This window comes from Macrobrachium rosenbergii, chromosome 10 (assembly GCF_040412425.1).
Source record: "Macrobrachium rosenbergii isolate ZJJX-2024 chromosome 10, ASM4041242v1, whole genome shotgun sequence".
Taxonomy (NCBI): Eukaryota; Metazoa; Arthropoda; class Malacostraca; order Decapoda; family Palaemonidae; genus Macrobrachium; species Macrobrachium rosenbergii.
Window position 1 is genome coordinate 32596995 of NC_089750.1, and position 19828 is coordinate 32616822.

Here is a 19828-nt window from a genome sequence, read left to right on the forward strand (position 1 = left end):
AAGTAGATTTGATGTTGGTTTCGGGGACGTTTTGTGGGTTCCTGATTAGTCTATTCTGAAAAAGCATTAACATTAAAAGTTTGCAAGTCGAAACAGGCAAATACCTAAAACTGTGTCGAATGCGTTCTGGAGGCCCGTCCCGATTGGCATTGCATCATTGGCTGCATTGTATGGTCTGCTGTGAATTTTCTAGTTTATTATCCTTCTTTGAAATTCTTGGAGACATTCAGAATGGGCACTTCCAATAAAGATTAAAGACCAAGACAGTAGAAGTTCCCCAAATGATTGGGAAAAGGGGTGAGCTAAAATATGTCACCAAAATTTATGCAATATTGAAAATGAGTGGGAAAAGGGGTGAGATTATATGTATGTATATGCATATATATATATATATATATATATATATATATATATATATATATATATATATATATATATATATATATATATATGTGTGTGTGTGTGTGTGTGTGTGTGTGTGTGTGTGTGTGTGTGTGAACGGAGAAGGCAGGCGAATCAGCCAAGGTGATAAAATATACAAGGAGCAGGAGCAGGAACAAACATGGCGACGTACTATAATTTATTTCGACGCGTTTCTCATTCAGCTGAATGCATCATCAGGGTTCTGTACAATAAATAACGACCAATAAAAGTTATATGAATTTGCTAGTTATCTGAAAAATCCTGTTGACGAGCTTGGTATTTTAACTGTTTTCCTACCAAGCTCGTCAACAGGATTATTTACAGGGTTCTTAATAAAGAGTTTTGCACTAGCGCAAATAAAATAAATGTTCCTAAGCTTCCCTTTTATGCCCGATTCCCATATTTGCGCGATGATTCCTTTAGGCTGAATTTACTAACATTGTACAAAAATACTTTGGCGCATTAAATGTTAAACTTATCCCTATTAATCCACTCACAATTGGCTCCTTGTTTCGATTTAAAGATCGTTTATGCCCCCGCATGTCCTCTGGTGTAGTGTACAAATATTCTTGGACCAGATGTAGTCTGGGAACTTACGTGGGTTCTTCTCAGAGGATTAGTGCAGCAGATAATTGCATATTTCATAAGAATCGTTCAGATAGTGAAACAAGCATGAAATTTTGCACAAGTGCTCTTTAAAGTTCCCTCTATCAGAAAAGGGCGCTGGCCACGCAAAAAATTTAATATGGCGGCCAAATTCCAAGATGGCGGCCAGTATCGACAGATTTTGGCTAATTTTTCACTAGAATGGCATGTATTTGCTTCTAGCAATATGGTAAAGCTCTTCCATACTATTTCTTGTGAATATTATGTTTCTGTAGCTTCCCAGTACAGTTTACCTTTAAATATGGGGGCTATATGGCTGCCAAGAAAAGGTAGAAACAATAATTATAATGAGAAATAATGCCCGTTCAACAATTATCGTTTTAATCATGGATCTTGGTTTCTGTGGTTTTAGATCCTAATGAGGCCATCTCTTTCGAATAACTCATCAATTTTGAAGGAAAATTAATAAATGTAAAAGAGTGTATGTCTGCACACAACCAGGGCACACTGGTGACATCACTGCTGTGTAACTCAGCATGGGGTTCAGTGCCAGCTAATCCAGCTTTACTAATCCTGTAGTCTTAGACTAGTAGTTGTAGTATAGTTTAGTTTAGTGTCCCAAATGCTTTCTAACAGCCCCAGACCAGCTATAGTTAGATAGCCGCACCTGAATAGACAGGATGTGCCAGCGCGGAAGAGCCGAGCCAAGGGTATGGGGGCTGTACATGATGGTTCATGTACTTACCCGGATGGTGTACAGATCACACGGGACTTAAATGGCACTGGATGAATGATCGGGCTAGGTGTAGGGAGACCGAACCTAGTTGAATCCCATACAGGAATGTGTGCTTTGTTTAAGGTGGTAAAAGGATAACCCCTCGGCCTTAATCAAAAGTGAAATCATGGCAGAATGTGATGCCAATCCAATATTGAGCAGTAGAAAAACAAACTGGAGTTTGTGTTGTCTTTGTCAGAAGGACAAAAGAGGTGAGCACTTGACATCACCTCCAAGTCATCATGTCCTAGACCATGATGGGTACACAATGCTGGCAAGGAACATTCCCATGTTCAGTGAAATTAATGAAATGCCACTGATAATGGATCCAGCAAGGTTGGATGAAGGTGATGGCATAGAGGCCACTCTCAGGAAAAAATGCAGCAAAATACCATGTGAACTGTCGCTTGTTGTTTAACAACACTAAACTGGACCGTGCAAGAAAGCGACAATCCAATGACCAGACCAGCAACACTGAGACTAGTCGTGCAAAACTGCGCCGAACCAGTCATGACAATGAAGTTTGCATTTTCTGTGAAAAGTGGCACCTGCATCTGATCTCAGACAGGCTAGTACTAAGGGCCTTGACTTGAAATTGCGTGAATGTGCAGAGATACTTAGTGATGGCAAGCTCCTTGCTAAGTTGACTGGTGGGGATGTCATTGCACAGGAGTTTAAGTATCACCATGCCTGTCTTTGTGCCCTCTACAACAGAAAAAGGTCCTACCTGAGGAGCCTTGAGAAAGACCAAGGTAGCACTGAGTCAGAATCAGATGTGTATCCACTAGTTCTGTCAGAACTGATGACATACATTGTTGAAAACAACCTTTGTTCAGATGATCCAGTCACATTTCGGCTGGCAGATATTTGCCACCTCTACCAACAACGTCTGGAACAATTAGGTGTAGAGTCACCAAGTGTAAATTCCACAAGACTCAAAGACAAACTTCTGGCAGAAATTCCAGAACTTGAGGCTCATAAATCTGGCAGAGATGTATTACTTGCATTTCAAAAGGATGTGGGAAAAGCACTTGTTCAATCATCTGATCTTTCAGAGGCAGTTATCATTGCTAAAGCAGCAAATATTCTCAGAAAGTCTATACTTGATCATCAGTCACGGTTTGATGGCACATTTTCTGAGGCTTGTGTACGAAATTCTGTGCCTCCTCTCCTGCTCCAGTTTGTAGGGATGGTTGAGCATGGGGCTGACATCAAGTCACAGTTACGATTTGGAGCATCAAAGTCAGACCAGGCCATTGCACAGCTCATGCAGTTCAACTGCTACTCCCGATACAAAGAGGGAGCAACAACTCATAGACACTCCAAAGACAGAGAAACACCATTCCCAGTCTACATGGGACTCTCAGTCTATGCCAAAACCAGGAAGAGAAACCTGGTTGAAATGCTACATCAGTATGGCCTCAGCATCTCTTATGACAGAGTACTGGAGGTCTCTGCACAGTTAGGAGATGCCACAGTTAGCAAATATGTGGAGGAGGGTGTGGTCTGTCCCCAGTACTGCGAAAAGGGTTGTTCACCACTGCAGTGATGGACAACATCGACCACAACCCATCTGCAACTACTGCCACTACCTCCTTCCATGGAACTAGCATCTCCATATTTCAGCACCCCACCAAGGAGAACACTGGACAGGAAAGACAGCAACTAAAGTTTGCACCTGAGAAAGTGAGGTCGGTGCCTGAATTGCCGGACACATTCACAAACATCTCACCAGCTTCCTTTCAAACAAAGAACCCTGTGCCACCAAACACTGCAATACCAAAGCCACCCACAGATATCTTGGGGCCACAGCTTGCACTGGAGTATCAGTGGCTAGACAAGGTCATAGTCACCCAGGAAATAGATGATGCAGTGAATCTGACGTGGTCAGCTCATCACGCTTCAATGAAGAGAAGCCCAGAATTTGAAGTAACCATAACTTCATTGCTTCCTCTCCTGCGTGATCAGGCTCATTCTGTTGCTACGATCAAACACGTGATGCAGAAAGTGCAGGATGTCACTGATTTTCTGAACCCTGGCCAGATATCCATAATCACAGCTGATCAGCCAATCTATGCCGTAGCAAAGCAGGTGCAGTGGCAGTGGCCTGATCAGTATGGCGAAGACAAGTATCTGGTAATGTTTGGTGGTCTGCACATTGAGATGGCAGCAATGACATCTCTTGGTACTCTTCTTCATGGCAGTGGTTGGACAGGAGCTCTGGTGGAGGCAGGAGTTGCTTCATCTGGAACTGCAGAATCCTTCCTGTCAGCTGCAAGTGTAACCAGGACACGGCAGATGCACCAGGTTACAGCCTCTAGTTTGTACAAACTCCTGAGGACAGCATACACTGACTACTGTGCTGAGAAAGCAAACAACAATGAGCAGGCATTAGAGTTTGAGGAGTGGTGTGACCTTCGAAGACAGCAGAGTCCACAGTTCCACTTCTGGCACATGGTGTTGTCTATGGAACTTGTGATATTCCTACTGATCAGGTCCTTCCGTGAGGCCAATTTTGTCCTCTACTGCCAGGCATTGCATGAGCTGATACCCTACTTCTTTTCCAACAATAATACAAACTATGCTCGTTGGCTGCCTATTCACCTCAGGGACATGCTTACCCTAGAGAGTTCACACCCAGAGTTGCACAAGGAGTTCAAGGCTGGCAACTTTGTTGTGCACAAGACCAGTCGCCAGTTCTCAGCAATGGCTCTTGACCAAGCTCATGAGCAGACCAATGCCTTTATAAAGGCTGATGGCGGAGCCATTGGGCTGACTGAAGATCCGTCAGCACTCAGAAGATGGATGGTGGCTGGCCCAGAGATCATCCGCTTGGTGTCTGCATACGAAACAGAGGTTCAAAGTAAGGAGTCTAATGAGCAGACAACACACCATGAACAAACACCTCATGCACAGAAGACATTCTTGGAGAGAGTCAGCAAGCTGTCATTGGCTTTGCAACACTTGGGAAGTCCTTTTCAGGAAGAGAGCCAGGATCTGTTTTCCATTGACAACAAAGACATTGCCCACCCCAGCTCAGCAGAACTTCTACAGACACACCTTGACAGAGGCCGCACTAAATTTCAGAAGTTTTCAGACTCTTTGGCAAACAATGCAGTCTCCTTCTATGAGCCGATAAAGAAGAACAGAACTGACTTCTTCAGGCAAGAAGCTGCTCCTGTAGAACAGTCAAAGCAGAAACTTCTGAAGGAGGATTGCCAGCTTTTCTCAAAGCTATTTATATCCTGTCAGAGCCGTGAATGTGATCTGCAGGAATTCTTCCAGCACGAGAATCAAACATTCCCAGCTTCCCTTAGTGAGGGTGGTAGGCTGTACACATGTCAGAAGTCTCAGCTGACCTCGGTCCTGGAGAGTCATGTTACACTAGAAGACAAAGAACCAAAGACTGATGTCCTCATTGTAGATGGATCAGCTTTGGTCCATGCCTTGCCACCAAAGAAAGGAAAGACCTTTGAGGGCTATGCACTTTGCGACTTCTTGCCTGTGATACAATCCTATAGCAGCAAGTACACATCATCACATCTTGTATTTGATGTATACAATACATCCAGCCTCAAAGCTGAGACCAGGCTCCAACGTGGTCAAGGAGGAAGGCGCAAGGTGACAGACAAGAACACAATTCCATCCAACTGGCGCAATTTCCTAAGACACGATGCCAACAAGACAGAGTTGTTCCAGTTCCTGGCAAACAAAGTTGCCCAGATGTCTGCCACAAATGTTGTCATTGCCACGAAAGGGTCTGCTGTCCTCAGCACTCATGAGGCTAGTCTTCAGGGACTGGAAAAGTGCTCTCATGAGGAAGCTGACACCAGCATCTTTCTCCATGCCAAATATGCCACAGAACATGGAGCCAAGACCATCACGGTTAAAGCAAATGACACAGATGTTCTTGTCGTTGCAGTCAGTGCTTTCTCCACTCTCCACAATCTAGGGCTAGAGAAGCTATGGGTGGCATTTGGCCAAGGCCAGAGCCTGCGCTGGATTGCTGTGCATGACCTGTGCAACTCTCTGGGCCAGGAGAAGGTGAATGGCATGCTCTTCTTCCATGCGTTCACAGGCTGTGATACAGTGTCAGCCTTCCGGAGCAAGGGCAAGAAGACCGCCTGGCAGACATGGAACATCTTTCCAGAGGCCTCCACTGTGTTCTCCAAACTGAGTCACTACCCTCTCAGAGTGGAAGAGAGTGACCTGAAGGTCCTGGAGAGGTTTGTCATACTTATGTATGAAAGATCCAGCACTGCTGGCACTGTGGATGAGGCTAGACTTGATATGTTTGCCAGAAAACAAAGGGCATATGAGGCCATTCCACCAACCAGGGAGCTCTCCTCCAACACACCAAGCGTGCTGCGTACCAGGCTGGTTGTGTGTGGGGCAGGCCACCCAGTGTCAGCCACAGCCAGAGAACCCTGCTGAGTGGGGATGGCAAAAGTCTGGTGAAGCATGGCAAGTCCTCTGGACAACCAACTCGCCCTTAGCCAAGAGTTGCCAACAGCTTACCAAATGTGGATGCAAAGCAGGCTGTCGGGAAAGGTGCAAGTGCTACAAGCTGGGTCTTCCCTGCACAGCTCTGTGCACTTGCAAATGTGAAGTCTAGATAAATATTGCCCTCTCTTCAGTAGATAATCTAGCTTGAGCATCCAACGTGTCATGCTATGCCTACCTTCTTATCCTCGAATTTTTCAAAGGTGTAGGTTGAGAGACCTATACATAGATTGGTTAAGCGTTTAGTCCGTATTTCTCTTCTTTTCTTTTTATGGTTACAGTCTTAGACACAATGTTGTATGTGACCATACCATTACTATTTCAGTTGAAAATAGCATATTAGTTAAACTGTCTGATCACATGAATATACCATTAAATAAAAACAGTTGGTCTCTATGTCTGCTAGCGCTGTGGATAGAAAAAAAAACTTTTATGGCAACCATTTTGTACGCCATCTTGGTTACAATTCATTTAGTAAGGGTTTTCAATAAAATGTGTGGTATGGAACATTTTTATAACCTAAAAGTTGAGGTTTAAAAAAAAAAAACTGGCATATTCCATCCAATAGATGCTCCCAAACCAGTGAATCTCAACATAGATGGCGGCCATTTTGAAAAATAGCCGCCATCTTGGATTTTCAGGTGGCCAGCGCCCTTTTCTAAGAGAGCGTAGTCTTAGGAATGTTTGTGCCAAATTTCATGCTTGTTTCACTATCTGAACGATTTTTACAGCAATCTGCTGCACTAGATGATGAGGGTTCGTATAGACTGCCACAGGGGAGTTAGTTTCCGGACTGGATGTTCACTGTCAAATCCTGAACAGTCCCGTATACGTGAACATAGCAAAAAATGTAAAGTTCCCATCAAATATGACAATTTCATTATTGTGGGTCAAAACTCCAGCCCAAACGATTTATTGATCTTCGAGAGTCTCTTCATTAACCAGCTTGTTCCACAGTTGAACACCCAGTCCACCTCCACGCCCTTGTACCTTTCTTAACCTGTTGTTTTTGCTTACATTCTTTTAGTTTTCGTTTATCTCTTTGCATGGTAGGTCCACCCCCACCGCTCCTCAAATATTTGTAATTTTTTTTTTTTTTTTTGTAATCGAACTTTTAATCAACATATGTGCTTTTAAGTTTTTGTGTATCTTTGTCAGTCTTAAGTGTACTTTTACTTGTGGAAGTTTTGGTTTTTATTTTAATTAGTGTATAAACGATTTTTAGATAACTAGCAAACTTGTAAGAGACCCAAACAAAATACACGCGAAAAAAAACAAAGAGGGAACAAAAAACGCAAAAAAAAAAAGTTAAGTATACCAGATCACTGAGCTGATTAACAGCTCTCCTAGGGCTGGCCCGAAGGATTAGACTTATTTTACGTGGCTAAGAACCAATTGGTTACATAGCAACGGGACCTACAGTTTATTGTGGAATCCGAACCACATTATAGCGAGAAATGAATTTCTATCACCAGAAATAAATTCCTCTAACTCTTCATCAGCCGGCTGAGGAATCGAACTCCGGCCAAGCGAGTGCTAGTCCACAGCTCTACCGACTCACCCAACAGAGAGCTACACAACTTCTACCATACAATATTTACGTCGGTTTCTCCCTAACCATTGTTGTCTTGATATATGTACAATCACCACTACTTGCATTGCCATGTAAGCATTCTAATCATGTACTCATGAATCTTCTGTATCAAACTGTATGTATGTTTCTGTTTGTGAAGACGCCAAACGTCTCGCCATTTCACATATGTTATGCTACTGCATTGTATTCATCAATCTGTCTCGAATCTCATGCAATTGGCCATATGTAGAATTTCCTGGCCTTTGAATTGATGTATGTTTCATCACTGTATGTTTATTATGTCTCTCAATATCGCCATCTGTTTGTCTGCCAACAAACACAGATGTCCGAAACGTTACCTCTGTTTTCCTCTGTCTGTGTAGATGCTACCTTTCGGCCCGCACAGGCCAATAACATCTTCGAAGATTCTGTACATTCTCTACGGGCTGCTCTCAGAGCAAGAGCCCGTGCTGGCACAAGGCCAGCTAGATCTGAAACAACAACAACTGTACATTCATTCAGTAAGGAACTACCAGTTAAGTTAAGAATACCTTAGTTTTACCAGACCACTGAGCTGATTAACAGCTCTCCTAGGGCTGACCCGAAGGATTAGACTTATTTTACGTGGCTAAGAACCAATTATTGGTTACTTAGCAACGGGACCTACAGCTTATTGTGGAATCCGAACCACATTATAGCGAGAAATGAATTTCTATCACCAGAAATAAATTCCTCTAACTCTTCATCAGCCGGCCGCGGGAATTGAACTCTGGCCCATCAAGTGACAGTCTGAAGCTCAACCGAGTCGGCCAATAAACCAGTCAACACCCATCCAGTATGTCACTCAATCCCGTCCTTACACTCATATACTTTTTATTGGTCGTTCGTTATTTATTGTACAAAACCCTGATGATGCATTCAGCTGAATGCGAAGCACGTCGAAATGAATTATAGTACGTTGCCATGTTTGTTCCTGCTTCTGCTCCTATATATATATATATATATATATATATATATATATATATATATATATATATATATATATATATATATATATATATATATATATATATAATATAAATATTTATATATGTGTGTGTGTGTGTATAGTCATAAAAAATTTGTGCAATATTGAAAATCGTCTTGACTGTTTGGACCCCTCCAATCGAAAATCCTGGCTACGCCACTGAATTCAGGGTCCCTAAAGTAATGTCACGATCTTTTGTTTTTCGTATGGTTTGACACCTGAGTAAAATATTCGGTGCTGTCCTGCTCCACTCTGCAGATATCACAGACCTCGTCCTTATATTTACCCTGGAAGTTAGCCTTCAAGTTCAACATATTCAGCCTGGCTTGCATTACCATACACACGCCCTTTGATGCCAGTTCCCTCATGCACTTATTTACCCCAAAGTTTTCTATGAACCTCAGCTTCTTCATTTCTTTCCTCTTTTCTTTCAATGTCTCTTCGCTATCTTGCTTAATTCCTATCTTTATTTCCCTTTTCAGTGCTTTTTCTGGCATATTCTCATTCCATTAATCTCTATGTTATATTTAGAACATATGGTTACTAAGTTTTTTGTCCAGCAGAGTCCATAGGGGCTCTTCATTGATCTTCTATAGTCTTTCTTTATAAGTAGGAAATATGGCACTAGAAGTAAGGAAAAATATCTGTGAAACAGCAGTGGTGCCAACATAGAGACATGGAGTAACATACCGGAAAATGAGCTGAATGCACTAGAGAAAATGGAATACAGGATCCTCCAAGGAATGTACAAGCAACCAAAGGGCACACCATATTGGGGAATTATAGCAGAGTCCAGCTATGGCCAGTAGCCTACAGAATTGAATTTAAAAACATAATGCTTGTCCATAACATTATAACCTCAGAGGAGAAAAGAATAATTAATGCCCATGTCACACATTGGCGATTCAAGACCGCGACCGTCGTAACTTGCTCATTATGACGCAGTTACGCTCTAGGTACAACCAAATCGGCATCAATTGGCATGATTCGTACCGGCGACACTGAGTTTGGCCATGTCCACCAAGTGATGGCGTATGTGCAAGGCTGCACAACATCTACGCAGTTGAGCCACGATGACTGTCAAAAGTCACCATGTAATGCCTCATGACGCAACTGTGTCATAATGTCATCACGACTTACGAGATAGCGTTGGCATTTGATTACGTCAGACATAATTAGCAATATCAACATGCGCCATCCAGTACAGCGTATGCCATGTACTTGGTAACCCCACAGTGTGCACAGTAGTGTATTTTGGCTCCTCTTTTGGCGGGGAAGCTCATTAATGTATTTTGGCTCCCTTTTTTTCGTTTTTGTTGTTGTTCACACAATAATAAAAAGAAAAAAATTTCTTCTTGCAACTGTTCTCTAATAATGCTACTGTAAATGCTTTTTGTACATTTTCAAGGTTATTACAGTAAGGCATTTTTACGACATATGACGCTGCCTTTGCGTCCATCGGCGCAGGATGTAACTAAGTCGGGCATAAATCGTCATGCCTTTATGGACGTCGCCGTCCTGTGAAAACCATTAAATGTTGGCTTGGCCTGAATCATCGGCGACTGTTGTGTATGACTACGTACGTTCATAATCTCATCTCAACATCAGCATTGCTGTCATAAATGTTCATTATGTATGATGTCGTGGTGTCGGAATCAGCTTTTTTTTTTTTTGAGGCCCAAGACCTGCAACTCATGCCGATCTGTCGCCAACCGCATCGTAATGAGCAAATTACAACAGTCGCGGTCTTGAATCACCAATGTGTGACGCCGGCACAAACTGGCACCAATTGGTATGATTCCTGACCACATCGCTGAGTTTGATGACATCCACCAAGTGATGGCGGATGTGTAAGGCTGCACAGCACCTACTGATCTAGTCACGACAAATGTCAAAAGTCGCCATGTCATGCTGCATGATGCAACTGTGTCGAAATGTAATCTCGACTGACGAAACGGCCTTGGCATTTGATTACAGCAGACGTAACTAGCAATGCCAACATGCGCCATCCAGTACGATGTACACCATGTGCTCGGCAACCCCACAGCATGCACAGTCGTGTATTCTGGCCCCTTCTTTTTTCCTTTGGTGGGGATGCGCAGTAGTGTATTTTGGCTCCCTGTTTTTCCTTTTCGCTATTGTTCACACAATAATAAAAAGAAAAAATTCTTCTTGTAAGTTCTCTAATAATGCTATTGTAAATTCTTTTTGTACCTTTTGTATATGATTTTGTAAATTCTTCTGCTACTCTAAATTGTTTATATGTACATTTTTATAACATGATAAACTATGTAAAATGGTTCTATTGTGTATGTACTAATTTTTCCTAAAAGCAATAATTTATATGTATAACAATACTTTTTCTTGAAATGTTGAACACAGTAATTTTTGGGTAACAATTTCCTTAACTACAGAACAAACCATCTCCATTATTTTCAAGGTTATTAAACTTGAGATGAATGAAGGTTGATATTTTCATAAGTTCAGATAAAGAAAAAATGAAACCTAAAACTTGTCAAAAATAATGTGCAAATCAATAATATTAAACTGGGTAGGAATGAGGGCATGATATATTTTCATAAGTTCAGATAAAGAAAACATAAAACTTAAAACTTGTAAAAAGTAATGTGCACATCAAAATAATTAGTATCTTTTAAATATTTTCGGAATTTCAGATAAAGGTAAATAACACGTGAAAACTAGTAATAAGTAAAATATATCCCAAGGGGCTGAGTGAGAGAGAAAGGTCAAGCTGCCGTTATTTTCCATATTGATTAAAATATATTTTGGATTCAAGACTTTTAGTATTCTTGATATACTCTAAGAACTTCAGATATAGATAAATATGACAGATACAACATAAGGGAAGATATATTTTGTAATAATATAAATAGTTTTGAATTTTAACTTTATTCAGGAATTTTACATAGTTTTTAAACATGATTTTCTTTTATACAAGTAGGTCACTGAGTTCATTGCAATAAAATACAATTTGTCAGCATGCTTCAACGTGATTTTCTGAAGTATGAAAAGGCAATTCCATGACACATGACGGTGACCCTGCATCTGTCGGCATGGGACATAACTAAGTCGGGCATAAATCGTCATGAATTGTCATGCCTTCATGGACGTCACCGTCCTGTAAAAACCGCTAAATGTGGGCGTGGCCTGACTCATCAGTGACTGGCGCGCGTATGACTATGCAGTTTGTAATCTCATCTCAACGTGCGCACCGCTGTTGTAAATTTTCATTACGTGTGACGTCATGGTGTCGTAATCAGCTGACTCTTCTTTTTTTTGAGGTCCAAGGCCCACGACTGATGCCGATTGGTCACCAAACCCAGCCATTACGACGGTCGCGGTCTTGAATCGCCAATGTGTGACTTCAAAATACACTACTGTGCATCCCCACTGCGCATGCTGTGGGGTTGCCAAGTACATGGGGTACTTGGTGGCGCATGTTGACATTGCTAGTTACGTCTGCCTTAATCAAATGCCGAGGCCGTTTCGTCAGTCGGGACAACATTACAACACAGTTGCATCATGCAGCATGACATGGCGACTTTTGACAGTTGTCGTGATTCGACCTCACAGGTGCTGTGCAGCCTTGCACATCCGCCATCACTTGGCAGACGTCATCAACGGCTACAAGTTAGGAATCATGCTGATTAATGCCGATTTGGTCATACCTAGAGCGTTACGAGTCATAATGAGCAAATTACGACGGTCGCGGTCTTGAATCACCAATGTGCGACGCGGGCATTAATCCTGGTCTAACCCATCGGCAACTTGCGCGTACGATTACGGACTTACGTACTTTCATCTCGACCTGCAAGTACTGTCGTAAATGGTTCATTGCGTAAGACGTCATGGTGTCCTAATCAACTGGTTTTATTATTTTTTTTTCTTGTTTTGTGGCCCAAGGCCTGCGGCTGATGCCGATTGGTCGCCAAACCCAGCCATTACGACGGTCACGGTCTTGAATCGCCAATGTGTGACCCAGGCGTTTCTTAATGTCTCCATACTTTGTAATTTCTCTTAGTAGGTACTCTACCTTTTGATTTCTCATTTTGATACTTCCTTTGAGCCATTTAGTGTGTACTCGTACCATTCTCCAAAGTCTTTGTATTCTTTTGTATTCCTAATTGGGCCATTTTTAACCTCTGTTCTTAAGTGGACATCTGTGCTTTGCTTTTTTATCTATTACCAGCACTGCTGACTTACTTGGCTTAGTATTAAACGTAAATTTCTAGAGCTGCTCCAGGCTGCTGCAGTTGCCAATTGCTATTTCTATTCCTTCTTTTGCTGCTGGAACTCTATTTCTATATTTCTTATGAGTGTTACGTTCATCCTGCTTATCTCATTCACTTTCTCTGTCACTATGCTGCATAGCTTTGGGCCGTATATTGTTCCTTGCCTCACATTTTCTGTTATTTCAATGGTATCTGTTTCTCTCGCAGGACGTCGTATAACTGCCTTGCCATTTTCGTTCATCTTTCTTATCAACAATGCGTCTTTCCATCCTATCGTTTTTCCTGTTTCCTTGATGCAATTCTTCAGGTCTATTTTATCAAAGCATTTATATGCATCCCCAAACCACATTTACGTTGGGCCGTCTAACAATGTGTTGTAGTCAATCACTGTGTTCAGGGTTAGCAGGTGATCAACTGTGGATCTTCCTTCTATGCCACCACACTGGAACCGGCTAATCTTCTGGCTTATCTTTTCCTTCATTATTTCCATCCTTACTTTATCCAACACGTTGCTTATGTTGCTAGCAATGAATATCCCTCTCTTGTTTACCAATTCTAGTTTGTTGCCTTTTTTATGCAGTGATAACATTTCCATTTTTTCCCATTCATCCGGAGTGTTTAACTCATCTTCAATGTCCCCAATTAAGAGTGCCAGACTTGTAAAGTCACCACATCGGCGCCAGCGTAGTGTTTCGGCGGCGCCATTAATTAAGTCTCCGCTGAGCATGTTTTCTTTGGTGACTTCCCATTTTCTTCAAGCTCAATTAGTCACGCCTAAAACGTGCCAGGTCACGCATTTTTAATCATTTTTACTTTATGCGTATTTATACAAATGTCACACATTGTGTATCACATGTTTCTTCATTCACAGGCATCAAGACTGTATCCATATTGTAGTTCTGTATGTTTTGTATTGTAATTTGTACTTGTTCACTGCATATTATTGTTTATTGTTTCGACCTCAGGTCACAGTCAATTCCATTGTCTCTCGCGGGCCGGCGTCAGTCGGCCGCTATATAAACTGCCTGGATCTGTAATAAAGTAGCAGTAACTTTTACCTGCTCGTTTCTTTGACACCTTACAGTGGTGACCCCCGGAGTATCCCGGAGCCATTAGCGGACTGACACGGCGACTTAGTCTTGGCTCCAGGATTTCTCCAAAACGCTCTTAGCGGCCTAAACACGGCGCTGTAACCAGCATTTGAGCGTGCTGACTCTCGTCGGCGTACCCCACCAGCGTCACTAGCGGAACCACACGGCGCACGAAAGTGCGTACTGACACGAGTACCCCACTCCAGTAAGGGGTCAAAGGAGCGAGCATGGACGCGGATATCCCCTCCTTCATGCAGTTAAATGCAGACCCCGCGGACTCGGAGGTTTACCTACCTCCCATCACACCCGCGCCCGCCCGTGCATCGAGGCCCTCCCACAACTCCACACCAGCGCCCCGAACACACGACGGCCGGGCAACACAATCGCGGGCCGCCCTCACCGTAAAGCTGCCGCCGTTTACGCAGGGGAACCCATCAATGTGGCTGCGCAGGGTGGAGAGCCACTTCAGAATCGCGGACCTGACGGACGAAATCCTACAGGCCGACACAGTGCTCAACGCCCTTCCGGAGGACGTGTACAGAAAACTCATCTCGCGAGTACCGAAACACACACCCTCACATACAGCACCACAAAAAGTTCCTCCTCGAAGCTTGCTCCTGCCCATCGCCGAGCGGGCCGCCCGTGCTATCGACCTTGCCATAAACCCACGCCACGACCTCAATTCAAGAGACGCTTGGAGCATGGTCGTAGATCTCCTGTCACTACCAGACTTGGGTGGCACAAAGAAGCGGCAGGAGATAAGCCGCGCGGGAAATCTACCTTCGCCAACTCCTCCCGGAGGTACTCAACCAGATCGCTCACCCCTACACCATGCCTATCGAGGACCTCATAGAGACGGCGCAACATCTCACAGACTCCGTCAAGGCTTCACAGCGGCTAAAACCGGCCACACAGCCGGTCAGCTCCGTCCAGCCTGAAGAGGACGTGAGCAGCCCGTCAACGCCATCGCCAACAGACGTCCACCGAACCACAGCAGATGGAGGTCCCGGGCTTCTGTCGCTACCACAAGTGGTTGGAAAGGACGCCCGAAACTGCCTGCCGCCCTGCTCGTTCAACCGTTCAAAAAAGCGGGGTGGGCGGCCAGCAGGACAGGCCGCCATGGCAGCCGAAGAACCCAGGGCCTCAAAAACAGTAGGTTTTTACGTCCAGCGACACCGTCTCCGGCAGGATGATGCTGGTCAACACAGGGCCTTTAAATCGGTCTTCCCAGCATCCAGAGAGGACCGCAACCAGACACCAGACCCGGCCGCTTTCCTGACGGCCGCCAACGGAACCCCATCCTCTCCCTATGGCACCAGGCTCCTGTCGATCTCCATCCTTGGCCAGAGTTACTCCTGGGACTTCATCGTCGCGGACGTAGGAACCCCACTCCTGGGGGCCGATTTTCTGGCGCACTTCGGCCTGCTAGTCGACGTGGGGCGCAAGCGCCTCCTCGATACCGACTCCTGCCGATCTCTCCCGTTAACGGCGGGACCCAGACCCACCATCAGCGCCGTCGCCCCCTACCAGTATGCACACCTACTGTTGGAGTTCCCTGAGGTATTTAAGCCCGAGCTTCGCCAAGTCCCCGGGGCCCCAGCCAAGCACGGCATATACCACCATATAGCGACTAAAGGGCCCCCGACACATGCGAAGTTCCGCAGGCTTCCCCCTCAGCGCCTTCAGGAGGCGAAAAAAGCATTCGCGGAGATGGAGCGGATGGGCATCTGCAGGAAAGCCTCCAGTCCATGGGCCTCCCCCCTCCACATGGTGCAGAAACCGGACGGCTCCTGGAGACCCTGCGGCGACTACAGGCGGCTCAACATTGCAACAGAGCCCGACCACTACCCTCTAACCAACATGCAGGACCTCACGGCCTCCTTTCACGGGGCCAAAATATTCACTAAATTGGACCTTCTTAAATCTTATTTCCAGGTACCTGTTGCGCCAGAGGACATACCAAAGACAGCCATCATCACGCCCTTCGGGTCCTATGTGTTTGCCTTCTCCACCTTCGGGCTGAGGAACGCCGGGGCCACCTTCCAGCGGCTCATGGACAGCATCCTGGGGGACTTAAAGTTCTGCGTCTGCTACGTCAACGACATTCTCATATTTTCCAGGTCTCACAGCGAACACCAGAGACACATCAGGGCAGTCCTCCAGCGCCTCCAAGAGAACGGCCTCGTCGTCCGTTTCGACAAGTGTACCTTCGGCATCCAGAAAGCAGAATTCCTGGGTCACAAGGTGTCTCCGACAGGTGTCCGCCCTCTTACATCGAAAGTAGCAGCCGTAGCCAAGTTCCCGACACCCACCTCCGTCAAGGCCGTCCAGGAGTTCCTTGGGATGGTAAACTTCTACAGGCGGTTCATCCCGGGATCGCGCACACCACGGCCCCCTGACGGAAGTCCTAAAAGGCCAACCAAGTCCCTGTCTTGGGGACCCAGCCAGCAGCAGGCCTTTTCCTGACGAAGGCCGCCCTCGCCAAGGCAACCGCCTTGGCACACTAGGATCCCAAGGCCCCCTCCAGCTGACGACAGACGCCAGTAACGTCGCCTGCGGTGCTGTTCTGGAGCAAATCATCAACGGCGCCCCAGCCCATCGCCTTCTTCAGCAAGAAGTTCAATCCCGCAGAGACCCGCTATAGCACCTTCGACAGGAACTCTGCGGGATGTACCGCGCAGTTCGGCACTTCAAGTTCCTCCTGGAGGGGACGCCCTTCACAATCTTCACAGACCATCAGCCACTGGTTCACGCCTTCACGAAGCAGGGGACACATGGTCTTCAGACAGCAGCGCCACCTCTCAGCCATAGCCGAATTTACCTGTTCCGTCAGGTACCTCCCGGCAAGAAAAATCCTGTAGCAGACGCCCTCTCCAGAGTCGAGTTGAACGCAGTGCAGCTTGGTGTAGATTACCAGGACCTTGCCAGAGAACAGGCCGCTGACCCAGAAACCCCAGCATACCGCACCGCCATCACATCCCTCAAGTGGCGGGACGTGACCCTCGCCCCCGAAGGCCCCAGCCTGCTCTGTGACATCAGCACAGGTCAGCCCCGCCCTTTGGTTCCAGCCTCACGCCGCCGCCAGGTATTCGACATAATTCACGGCCTCTCACACCCCTCCGGCAGAACCACGGCCAAACAGCTTTCAAAAAAGTTCGTCTGGCATGGGGTGCAAAAGGACGCCACGGCCTGGGCAAAACAGTGCCTGCAGTGCCAGACCAGTAAGGTGGGTCGTCACACGCAGTCGGGGGTAGGCGAGTTCCCACAGCCAGGGCGCCGCTTCGGCCACATCCACATCGACGTCGTCGGGCCCCTTCCCCCATCAGGCGGATCCAGATACCTCCTGACGGTGGTAGACCATTCGACGAGGTGGCCCGAAGCCACCGCCAGCGCGTGCGCCGAGGCCCTGCTCTCCAGTTGGGTTAGCCGCTTTGGCGTCCCGGACCACATCACAACCGACAGGGGCCCCGCTTTCCTCTCCGAGTTGTGGTCTGCCCTGGCTCAACTGCTGGGAACCACGCACCACACCACCACAGCGTACAACCCAGCGGCCAACGGCCTGGTCGAACGGTTCCACAGGTCCCTAAAGTCATCCCTCATGGCCCGCTGCACCACGAGGACTGGAAACATCAGCTGCCGTGGGTCCTCCTCGGGTTGAGAACCGCCCCCAGAGCCGACGGCACCCCATCTGCAGCTGAACAAACCTATGGGGAACCCCTCGTGGTGCTGGGAGAGCTCGTGACGGATGAACGCCACTCCCCATCACTGCAGAGGCTCCGCGACGTGGCCGGCAAGTTCGCCCCTTGCAGGCGCTCATACATCGACAAAGCAACCACCTTCATGCCGCCACAGCTGTCATCCACCACCCACGTCTTCGTCAGAGTCGACGCCGTCCGTCCACCACTAACCAAGCCCTACAGGGGACCCTTCCGCGTGCTGGAACGAAACAGCAAGGCGTTCCAGCTGGCACTCCCTGGCAAGGACGACTGGGTTTCAATAGACCGGTTAAAGCCCGCCTTTCTGTCGGAGAGTCCCGACAGCGACGCAGCACCCCTTCCGCCCAACCGCACTCCAGCACGCCCTCACCCCGCAGGCGCGGCCGCCCCAGGAAGGGACCGCCCAACCAGCAGCCTCACAGGCGGGAGACCCTCCGTTATCTTCAAGGAGCCGCGGCACCCTTCAGCGTCCCAGCAGATACAGGGATTAGTCAGGCGCGTCCCTCGTCTTGGGAGAGTATTTGTAAAGTCACCACATCGGCGCCAGCGTAGTGTTTCGGCGGCGCCATTAATTAAGTCTCCGCTGAGCATGTTTTCTTTGGTGACTTCCCATTTTCTTCAAGCTCAATTAGTCACGCCTAAAACGTGCCAGGTCACGCATTTTTAATCATTTTTACTTTATGCGTATTTATACAAATGTCACACATTGTGTATCACATGTTTCTTCATTCACAGGCATCAAGACTGTATCCATATTGTAGTTCTGTATGTTTTGTATTGTAATTTGTACTCGTTCACTGCATATTATTGTTTATTGTTTCGACCTCAGGTCACAGTCAATTCCATTGTCTCTCGCGGGCCGGCGTCAGTCGGCCGCTATATAAACTGCCTGGATCTGTAATAAAGTAGCAGTAACTTTTACCTGCTCGTTTCTTTGACACCTTACAGACTCAGTAATTTCTGTACCCACACTCTTTATAATTATTTTATCTATCTCTTGAATGTCCAGGCTATATTTGTTCTTCAGGTTCCTTACTGCTTTTTCCACTTCGTGAATGCTTGACTTTTGGATTTTTTTCAGTTTTTCCTCTCCCACATATGGACATCTATTTCTGGTACTGGAGGTTAATTTCGTCTGCTATCCTTCTATTTCATCTTCAGGTCTATTTAACACGAATAAATCTTTATAATACTGTTCCTGTTCTCATTTAATTTCTTCAACATTTTCTATTATTATCCCTTCCTTACTTTGTACTGCTGCAACTTTGTTTGGTTTTGTGCTGTTTTTTTCAGTTTTTTACATTTTATTTCGGCTGTCCCCTGATGCCGTGCTTCCATTTTAATTTCTCCTGCACCCCTTTCTTTTCTGTGGCCTTCCATTTTAATCCTTTTATTCCACTGGGCCGGTTGAAACTGCCGTGTTTAACCGGATGGGCTTTATCCCATTACAACGATGCCGGTCTTTCAATAATGGCACATCATTTTTCAATATTCTAATAATTTATCTCGAAAAGAACAAGGATGTCAAAGGATATTGATTGAAAGACACCTTTTAAAGGACGAATATATATTTAGAAAATTCTTCCGAGTAAATTCTCCCATCACAAATCGAAACTGGAAAAACAACACTACTGCGCATAAAAATCCTCTTCTTTTCTGTACTGACCGGCTGTAAACATTTTGCCTTCCATTTTAATCCAGCCGGCCTTCTAACCTGTAGTCGTTTCATGGAAGGGCACCTAGGTCTCTTAATGCTTTTGGTTTGCTCTCCTTTTCTGTCGACAAAATCTTCTGCGGGGATCTTGCCCACAAAACCTCCTATCTAGTCAGTTTAGAGATCATTGGAAATAACAAATGAGAC